The sequence below is a fragment of the Pelodiscus sinensis genome, chromosome 2 (genome assembly GCF_052426305.1).
Source record: "Pelodiscus sinensis isolate ZL-2025 chromosome 2, ASM5242630v1, whole genome shotgun sequence".
NCBI classification, from domain to species: domain Eukaryota; kingdom Metazoa; phylum Chordata; order Testudines; family Trionychidae; genus Pelodiscus; species Pelodiscus sinensis.
The window spans coordinates 163,544,482-163,555,074 of record NC_143053.1 but is presented as its reverse complement, the minus strand read 5'-3'; the positions used below and the strand labels follow the sequence as shown (position 1 = coordinate 163,555,074).

At 42.8% G+C, this 10,593-nt stretch overlaps 1 protein-coding gene across 1 annotated transcript in view; it reads left to right on the top strand.

Moving 5' to 3' along the window:
• The first annotated feature begins 1,724 nt into the window (after positions 1–1,724).
• CUL1 (cullin 1) overlaps positions 1,725–10,593 on the top strand; it is a 94,389-nt gene continuing 85,520 nt past the window's right edge. Inside the window, exon 1 of the mRNA XM_075921712.2 lies at positions 1,725–1,875. The gene's annotated coding sequence lies outside the window, so the exon portion shown is untranslated. The remainder of the gene's footprint in view (positions 1,876–10,593) is intronic.

Sequence of the window (10,593 nt, the reverse complement as noted above, 5' to 3'; positions counted from 1 at the left end):
GCCAGATCTGGGACCTACCCCTCCTTCGGTTCTGCATTTGAAGTGTATTAAGAGCCAGGCAGGCAAGCAGCCTGGATCAGTTCTGGCTCACGCTGAGTCCAGGAGCTCAGACCACACACACACATCCCAGAAAGGGGCTGCTGCCACCCTGAGCTGCTTCCTCTGTATCGGGACGACAGGCAGCTGGTCTGCGAGGAGAGCAGGTTTTTAAATTGGCTCCCCTCGTGGTCCAGCTCCCTCCTGGCACCCCACACTGCTGCCTCTGATACAGAGACAGCAGCACAGAGTGCAGGGGACTCCTCGGGAGTGGGCCGCCGGCCCCACCCCCGGGGACTATAGAATAGTCAAGTAACCAATAAGAATTTATGAGGTAAATCGACGAGTCAGTTAACTGAAATATAACATCCCTATTTTCCACACTTATTCTGCTTCTGTTGGCATAATTAGAAAGTAAATTTATAGTAAAAAAAGGTAAGATTCTGCCTACTCTTTCCTCATCTATGTATGTGGCTAAAGAGAGACCAGACAATGAATTGCAGGATACCCTGGATCCAGGCCCACCAACAGAGGGGTGGAGAGGCGACTGACCGGAGCCCACTGATTCAAAAAGGCCTGGAGCTCCTGCAGCTCCCAGCCCTTTAAATCACTGCTGGAGCTCCGGACAATGCTTTCTGGGCAATGCTGAGGGCTGGCTGCCCAGCTCCACTCCTCTGCCTAAGGTCCCACTTCTTCCAGGAGCAACAGACCTACCCCTCTCTCCCCTCCATCCCCCGCCTTTTCCAGGGGCCTGGGGCTACTGAGTCTGTCCGCTCTCCTGCTCTGATCCTCACTCTCCTGAAGCCTGATATTTTTAAGCTGAATAGGTTTTCCCCTTCCTTTGTTGTTTTACAAGGGCATTCCAAATTCAAGGTGAGATTAGGCACAGACTCCTTGATCCCTAGGGGTATGTCTACACTACCCTCCTAGTTCGAACTAGGAGGGTAATGTATGCATACCGCACTTGCTAATGAAGCCCGGGATTTGAATTTCCCGGGCTTCATTAGCATAAGCGGGGAGCCGCCATTTTTAAATCCCCGCTGCTTCGAACCCCGTGTAGCGCGGCTACACGGGGCTCGAACTAGGTAGTTCGGACTAGGGTGCCTATTCCGAACTACCGGTACTCCTCGTTTCACGAGGAGTAACGGTAGTTCGGAATAGGACCCTAGTCCGAACTACCTAGTTCGAGCCCCGTGTAGCCGCGCTACACGGGGTTCGAAGCAGCGGGGATTTAAAAATGGCGGCTCCCCGCTTATGCTAATGAAGCCCGGGAAATTCAAATCCCGGGCTTCATTAGCAAGTGCGGTATGCATACATTACCCCACTAGTTCGAACTAGCGGGGTAGTGTAGACATACCCTAGGTGAGTATCCTGCTGATGGACTGAACACCTCCTTTCCCCATTCAGATTGCTCCTGCTTCCATTTTTCTTCCTTCCCTCTCTTATAGACCTATGAAAAGCTTATTGTTGGATTATGATCTCAGAGGCAAAGCTCTCCCTTGTCCTTCACCCCATTCCTCCTCCTCCTCCTCCTCAGCTATGCTCGGCACGGGTCTTTGTTCAGTTATGGGATTCTGACATGCTTCCTCTGAGGTTATGACATCAAAGGTAAATCAGCCAATCCCTGCTCTTTCCCTCTTCTCTATCTCATCTCTCTTACTTCCCCTCAGTCTTTATTCATGTGCCTACAGCTCTCTTGCTGAGAGCCAGCATGACTAGTGGACCAAGCATCAGAGTGAATAAGTTCTCAATTCAATTTTCGATGCTAGTAACATCTCATCCTATGTTGTATACAGTGTAGATTTAGCCATGTTGGTCCCAGGATATCAGAGAGACAAGGTAGGTGAAGCAATATCTTTTATTGGACAAAATTCTGTTGGGGGGGGGGGGGGAGGCGAGAGAGAAAGAGACAAGCTTTCAAGCCACATGGAGCTCTTCCTCAGGTCAGCGAGAGAGATTTGAGTGTCACAGCTAAATGCTAGATGGAACAGACTGTTTAGCATAAGTAGCTAGCACATATTATAAGGGACCTTTCAAAGCTTTTTTATAGCTTATTACAACAATCTGTAACCCTGTAGCTTACTCTTTGTGTACTTTTGTAGAGGTGTTAATGGACCACTCTACTTTGAATGGTTCTTTAGAATAGCTTTATCTTGAATGGTTCTTTAGACCAGGTTTTCAATCTCAAACTTATTTGCTCCCACCCTGTGTCATTGTGTCTGTAGTGGTTTATGCCTCCTCTACCACACAGGTATAGATACAGATATATGTGGCAGCAGTGCTTCATTTGAATTAATATCTGCCGGGGCATAGCCACAGGTGGGCCTGACTGGGCCTTACCACCCAGGACCTCTGAACCTGCGTCTGGAGCTCTCGAATCAGAGGCGGAAATTCCCAAACCCAGCTTGGTGTCCATCAGTTCAGTCACATGACATGTCACTCTCCTACCAGTGCCACAGGATGCTTCCCTGGTCTCCTGCCCCAGTGCTAGTGCCATAGTGACTGTTCCTAGTGGGGGGCATGTCTAGACAGGGCTAGCACTGGATCACTCTGCGACTGACTCCATGACTGCTTTCACAGGATGTGGGTTGAATCCTCCATCCAAAGTTATAGCTACCCTACCTGGACAAATGGTTCTTCATGGCTCTGGGACCCAGAGATGACCTGTTCAGAAGCAGTTAAATGAATACTCTTGAATAGCAAATGTGATATAACTAGATGCATGAATCTGCACAAATGGACTACATTCCAATTCTGATGCACCGCCAATCATGTCAAGGCAATGAGCATTCCATTACCACTTCTTCTGGACTATATTGTACAACTTAAAAGATATGAGTTATCCACTGGCTCTGGGAACTTGGCAGCGATCATGGTCTTTCACCCTGTGATAGACATCTACTCTGTGTTCACCCACCAGTTCATGAAAAGATTCCTGAAAGGTCTCTAAAATCTTTACTTTCATATACAGGATCCCACTCCAGCATAGGACCCTAGCTTCATTCCATGTTTTCTTATTAAACCACCTTTTGAATCAAAGCCAGTGGGCTCTGATATGCATTATACATGAAAACAGAATTTCCTGTTGCTATTGTCTCGGCCCAATGAACTGGTGAAATTGGAGCACTCATGGCATACCCCAGTAAATGACTTTGCATGAAGAAAAGGTCATGTTATATCCATAGCCTACATTTTTACCTATGGTACCTTCCTCCTTTCCATCTCAACCAACCTATCCACCTACCTGCTTCTTTCCAAAGCCAAATAACAACCAATAGGAAGTGGCATTAAACACCCATGATGTCAGACAAGCATTATCTTTCAATCTGGATAGAACTAAACCTTCCAGACAATTATCACACTTATTCCTATCAATGGCTAAAAGATTGAAAGGCATGACCAATTCTAAGCAACGCCTTTCCAAGTGTATCTCAAAGTGTAAATACCTGTGCTACCAACAGCATAATCAACAACCTCCCCCAGGAACTTGAGCACATTCCACCAGCTCACTCACCTCTTCAATCGCCTTTCTCTATGATATCCTGATTGCTGACATTTCCAAAGCAATCACATGGGCATCCATAGACACTTTCAGCCATCACTATGCCATGACTCATGACACAGCATAGGTACTCTAGCAGGACATCCACATTACATGCTGTCCCAAAATCTCCCAGAGGAAAAAAGGGTAACCCTGAACAGTAACTGAGGTTCCTTGAGATGTTTCCCTATAGTACTCCACTACCTGCCCTCCTCCCCTCTGCTTCGGACCTGAAAGTTAAGTTTTGTGGCAAAGAAGGAACTGGTCCGATGGCCAGATAGGCACTGCCATTGAAGATCACTGATCCCAGGTGCACGGGGTACTGCCACACCCACTTACAGTGAGGCATCCAGGGGAACACACATCTTGAAAAACCTCAGTTACTGCACAGGGTGAGTAACGTTTTTTCCTTTGGGAGATTGAACTACTGGATGCAATAATTTGCAAAAACTGTACAAAATGATATGACATTCTAGGATAAAGTTGGGATGGAGGTATAGCTATGGATTAACAGAAGAAAGAGTTTCTCATGATGAATGCGCAGGACTGAGTGTCAGAAGCCCTGGGCAGGGCTGGATGGAGGCATGGGTGAGCTGGGAAGCTGCCCAGGGCTCCAACCCACGGGGGGCACCTGATGGCAGCTGTAAGGGGCGCACGGTGTCCCTTGGGGCTGCCATCAGGAGCTACGCGCCCAGCTCCCACAGTGCCGGCCCTGCGGCGCCGGACAGCAGCGCCCTTGCCCCTACGACTGCGGGCGCGTGCGCTAGCAACGCTGGCCGGGTTGAGCTGGGCAGTGCATGCACCGTGCGCCCCAGGGGTAGGCTCGCACTTCCAGGGGTGGGCAAGCCCACGCCCCACGGGCGGGCCTACACATGTGCCCTGCGCCCGGGGGTGGCACCACACGCCTGGGCCCAGGGCGCCAAAAGGGCTCGGGCTGGCCCTGGCCCTGGGTTGCATTCTATGTTCTTCTGGACTTTCCTTGTTACTTTGGATAAACCAGCAATGACAAAATTCATACATGTGGATGTTTAACTTTAGCCACATAAATAAAACGCATCCAATTTTCACAGATGTTAATTACCAACAGTTCCTGTTGATGTTTGCAGGAACTCTGAGTGCTCAACACCTCCAAAATCAGGCCAGTTTTACATAGGCTACTAAATATGAATTTACCCATCTTCCTTTAGGAACCCAACTTTGGAAATGTTGGTCTTACGGGTCTTACGAAAATCACCCTAGTATAAATGTCTGACAATCCTACTTCAGCACAGGGAAATTTGTGGTAATGCTATACTTAACAACATTTTATTTTCCATACCCCAGCTTTGATTGTGATACAAATACTTATCTGCCTCATCCAACATCTTGTGAAGCTTAATTCAATAATTTTTGTACAGCAGTTTGAGATCATCAAGTAGAAGATGATATATAACAGTAATGGCAAAACATCATTGTTATATTGAACATATGTGTGGACTTTAAGTTTCACATCAGTGCTATTTTATTTTGTATATTTTCAAAGAGCCCTCTTCCAACTTACATCATCCCTTGAAATTACATTGAACCTCCTGTCATGTTTGTGCTGTCTCATTAAGGCTTCTGAAAGGTAAATCTCAAAAGGTTCTGGGCCATAAAGGAGAGAGAGGAAGGATGAGGAGATAAGAGATAGTAAAGAGGAAGAGGGACATGGAAGACCAAAGGAAAGAGATGTGTTCCACAGGAAAGCGATACAATAACAAATCACGGAAGTTTCTTGAAGTGAAAGAATTGAAAGAAAAATATGTAGGGGCATTTTAGTTAGTATGGCATAAGTTTGTAAATTTTAATAAACAGTAAGGATGGAGACATTACAGTAGGAAAACAAGAAGAAAGATGAAAAAAGAAACATAAAAAGAGAAACAATGAAATACACACTCACCTTTATTTTCATGTGGTCCAATATACTTTAAGAAATAGAAAATTAAGTCTTGGATTTCAAATTTCTTGAGGGTCCTCTCCAAACACAAACCTATCTATCTCTGAAAAAATTTATCTTGCCTGATGTGTAAATATTGCCATATATGATACTGTTCCCAGGTAATGTTGTTTCTAGGATTATGGAGACCACCCATGTAAAACATCCTGAAAAAACTAATTTGTAAGTTATATGTAAGGTAGAGCTAGCTTGATAACCTAATGTTAGTATTGCCATCACTGAAGATAGGAAGATTGCAGGACTGAACACTTGGAGATTGGGGAAGGGCTAACAGTATAATTTGTTTTTTTCCAAGTCTGAAATAGGCTGAGACTGATTCAGAGGGCTTGAGTAGTTCAGGTAGCTGGACAACAAAGCAAGAGTACTTACACAGACTAAATATGGCCTTGCCAAGTATAGGTGCATCTAGATAGCACCCTTCTGTCGGAATAAGCTACGCAATAGCTTATTTTGGGAAATTTCAGGAAATAGCAGGTGCTTTTAAAGACATGGTGTTGCTATTTTGGGATACTTCCAGTATCCTGAAGGAGCCATGCAGTCTAGCTGTACCCTCCTTCTTGGCCTCAAATATTCAAAGAAGGAAAGCACTTACGTTAGAAATATGTGGCTGAGTCTCAGAATTCTGATAGGAATGCACTAGACTCCTATGGGGAAAGGATCTATCATAAACTTGCCAGTAATTGACGGCTATAAATGTGAAGTTAATAATGCATAGAAATGATTAACACACACAAGAGAAGCAATTTTAATAAATATTAAAATTGTGTCCCCTCTGAAGGTTATATATATATTTGGCAGTCTCGGTAGAGTATAAGGGGAATTAATTTATAAATATAGCCATGCTATCTTCCCATCAGCATTTGTAAGGTAAGGTAGAGAACTCACTCTAGCCATATGTGGAATTAAAAGCACAATGATTTTAGATTGTCGGACAACAAAATGAACTCTGCTTATTTCTGTCCAATAGGAGGCAGATTAAGATTGAGATAAAGAATGTTTCTTTCTTAATCAGTATTGTGCTTTATAAAAGCAAAGCTCCCATCTGCTGTTACATGGGCTGCTAATTAACTTAATACATTTCCCCAATGGTTCACTGTATTTCTCCAACTGTTTTCAGTAATGCCATTTTTTTTCTCTGCGCAAAATAAATCCTACAGAACTAGGGATGATTAAGATCAATTCCCGTGTCAAGTAAGCAAGGACTTTAGAACCTTCCTGTTTTGTATTTAAAAACACACACAGAGAACAAGTTCTGCAAGGATGCATAAGAGGCAACGAATCCTGATATTTGTGGATGACAACTGAACAGACCTAGCAGGGACTGCACAACAGACGCCCACTCTGTAGTTTATTAGCTATTGGTATGTTGATATACAATGTTTCATGCAAGCAAGACAGGGACAAACTGGCCTTTCCTGCTCCTACCATCTTAATCACAGCAGGAGTCTTCATAGTCAGGAGACAACTCAACCACGTTTTGACTTCTCACTTGGGGTGCACCTACACAGCATGCTACACTCAAAATAAGATACACAATTTGCGCTACTCAAATTGTGTATCTTATTTCGATTCTACTTCAAAATAGTTTATTTTGAAATGTGATGCATCAACACAGTACCAAATTTTGAAATAATGCACTATTTCAAGACATCCCTTAACCCTTGTGGAACAAGTGTTACAGGGATGCCGAAATAGCGTGACTGTTATTTAGAAAAATATTTTGAAATAATGGGAAGCTTGTTAAGACGCGGGGTAGCTATTTTGGAATACCTCCGGTGTCTTGAAATAGCCACGCAGTGTAGAGGTACCCTTGGAGTATTGTCTTGTAGCAGAATTTGAGAGACAGAGGCAAAGCAGGGATCCCAAATTAACTATATTGGCATTTGCATTAATAAGCATTACTAGATAAAATACCTAAGTCAGACTGTGGCAGTTAAATTGTGTACTACTTTGGGAGAAACACATTACCAATAGATGCCCAACTTTCCCAATGTTTGGATAATCCACCTTTAGAAAGGGTAATGCAAGGTAGAGCCAAGACTTTGCTGCCACTTTTGGAATGGCTTGCCCAGCCAAGCAAAATAAAGGGACGATGCGGTCAGTCCTTTTGGCAAATACATGGAAGAGAGGGAGTTCCTTGTGCTTCCTTGCCATGAACCCACAAAAATCCAGTCAAAATCCAAATATAAATTAAAAAAATGAACATGACTATGAGATAAATGCTTTGTGAACCACATAGTCCGACTTGCTTCTGGGCTCTGGGATGCTCCACAAGGTTGAGGGAATCAACTTTCCTCCCAAGTCGTACAATAAAATTGTCTGCATAGCACAATCCTCACAGTGCAGTATTGCCCATTCTCCTCCCACTGCTCTTCAGAGAACAATGGCCACTCAATATTGGTTATTAGTGGGAGATCTCCCATCCTCATTTTTTCTTCCCCAGGTTCCATCCATTTGTGCAACAGTACATGAAGAGCTACATGCTCTTTCCTGTAGTAAGCATGAAGTTTACATACTCTGTGGCCCAAAGTTTAACAAGAGGCTTCTCAGTATAATTGTACAGTGACAGGAACCCTCAAGTGGTACCTGGATGGATGGAGGATGGAATTGTCATAAATAGCAATAGACAATTGAAAAAATTCTTTTCCATCTTGAGGAGGAGGGTGGAGAAAGAGGGTGTGAATATAACTGTTCTCTCTTGAAAGAGGGTGTGAAATACCTATTCGTTTTATTCATTGCAACAGTTTCTAAAAAAAAGGTTTCCTTGTTTTAGTAAGAAAAATATTTTGTTTTTAAGTGTATTATTTATCTTAAAAGAATCAATGTCTATCACAAGAGAGAGGTAAAGGAGGGGAAATTAAATTAGTAATGACTAGTTTTATAGATTTCCTTTTATCAAAAAGCCTCAGAGTTCCAGACCAAAAATGAAAACATTCAACCTTGCACAGCCCCTGCAAAGTTCATAAGTGTTGTTATCAAAAAATAAAATCAGATGCATGAATCACTGAAAAGTAGTGTGTAGTCAGAATGGTTTTACTGTTTATTTCATCTGAGGTTTGGAGCAGTGTTAGACAAGCAGTTAACACATACGAATAAGATAACATCAAACGTTTTTTGGCTGTGCAGTTTAGTGACTGTGTACTTTATTTCCTCTTTACAATATTAATTTACAAAAGAAAAACTGCTCCTTAGACATTTATAACCATTAATATAAGTACCTCAAAATACAGGTACGATCAAATAGGTATGTATCAGGATCTAGTAAGATATTTCAGCTAGTATTTCAATACTTGGAATATTAAGCACAATGGGTATGTCTACACTTCAGGCTTCTTCCACAAAAGGTCTTGTGCAAGAGCGTGTCCACATTGCCATGTGCTTTTATGCAAGAGATGCTTGTGCAAGAGTGTCCATGGCAGTGTGGACGCTCTCTTGCGCAAGAAAGCTCTGATGGCCATTTTAGCCACGGCAGTTTCTTGCGCAAGAAACCCGTTGCCTATCCACACTGCCTTCTTGCACAAGAGTTCTTGCACAAGAGGGCTTATTCCTCGTGGGGAGAGGAATAACTCTTGCGCAAGTAGCCTTCTGTTCCAATACTTTATTATAAATTTTCTTGCACAAGAACCCGTGTGCAGTGTAGATGCTCCTCACGTTTTTGTGCAAGAACAACTGTTCTTGCACAAGAAGCCTGCAGTATAGACGTAGCCATTGAGTCTGCTGATAAAATATGCAATTGTTTTAAAGCTTCTGTGCTTACCGACCAGCTTTACTATGTGAGATATTTCATCTGTTACAACTTATCTATAGGGGAAAATTGCACTGTGTTAGACATGATAATCTACACACATTTTAAATACTAGATGTAGCTAAGTGCTTTCTTCTCCTAGCTTCTGAGTGGTTTCTCTCATTGAGGTTATGTCTTGATTGCATCCCTCCATCGACAGAGGGATGCAAATCAAGCACATCAAAATTGCTAATAAAGCAGGGATTTAAATATCCTGTGCTTCATTAGCATAAACATGGCCGCCGCTTTTTTTCAAAATGGAGTTTTTGTGAAAAAACGGCAGTCTAGACGCGGATCTGTCAAAAATAAAGCCTTTTTTGACAGATCCTGTATTTCTCAAAAAATGAGGTTTACAGGATCTGTCAAAAAAGGCTTTATTTTCCACAGATCTGCATCAAGACTGCCATTTTTTTCAAAAAAAACCTCAGTTTCGAAAAATACCAGCGACCATATTTATGCTAATGAAGCGCGGGATATTTAAATCCCTGGTTCATTAGCAATTTCGATGTGCCTAATCTACATCTCTCTGTCGACAGAGAAGTGTGGACTAGACACACCCTGTATGATCAGAAATAGAGGTTTGAGCAGAAAGTCCAGCATTATCATGTTTGAAACATGTTATCATGTTTGAAATAATTTGTTTCGATTACTGTGTTGCCAGCTCTCATAGCATTGACGCAGAGAGCATAATCAGGATGACAATTAGCAGTTAGAGCCAGATAAAAAATAAGGGTTAGACCCTGTTTAGCATCGGGTCCAGTTTCAGCCTGTATTTAATAAGTTGAGTTCAATCATTCAAGGTATGTGCTGTGACTGTGTGCAATACTGCGTAAGGTTTATTGACCTTGGTCTGTAGAAATATTTTTGGAAAGTGTTTTAATGTGATGTTCCTGAGTATTCTTAGGGGTTTATTGCATTGGGAATCCCTTTTGACTTAACATTTTCTATACTGGAGGTAGTGTGATATTGAAAAGGTATGGGGGGGGGGAGAATTACTTTTCAACTGTAAGATTTATTTAAGGGAATTAAGGGAATTGCCAACTACGTAAAAATATCAGTCATAACTCTCAAGTATACAACAGACTGTATCAAACTCTCAAATTTAGGTTCCATTTTTGCCTCTTCACCTGAAAATGAAGCTAACTCAGAGACTGGCAAGTGCTCTGAATGGACTTCAGTGGCCATAAATATGGTCTGATACAGGTTGGACCTCGCTGGTCCAGCACCCTTGGGACTCGACTGGTTCTAAACGAGGGG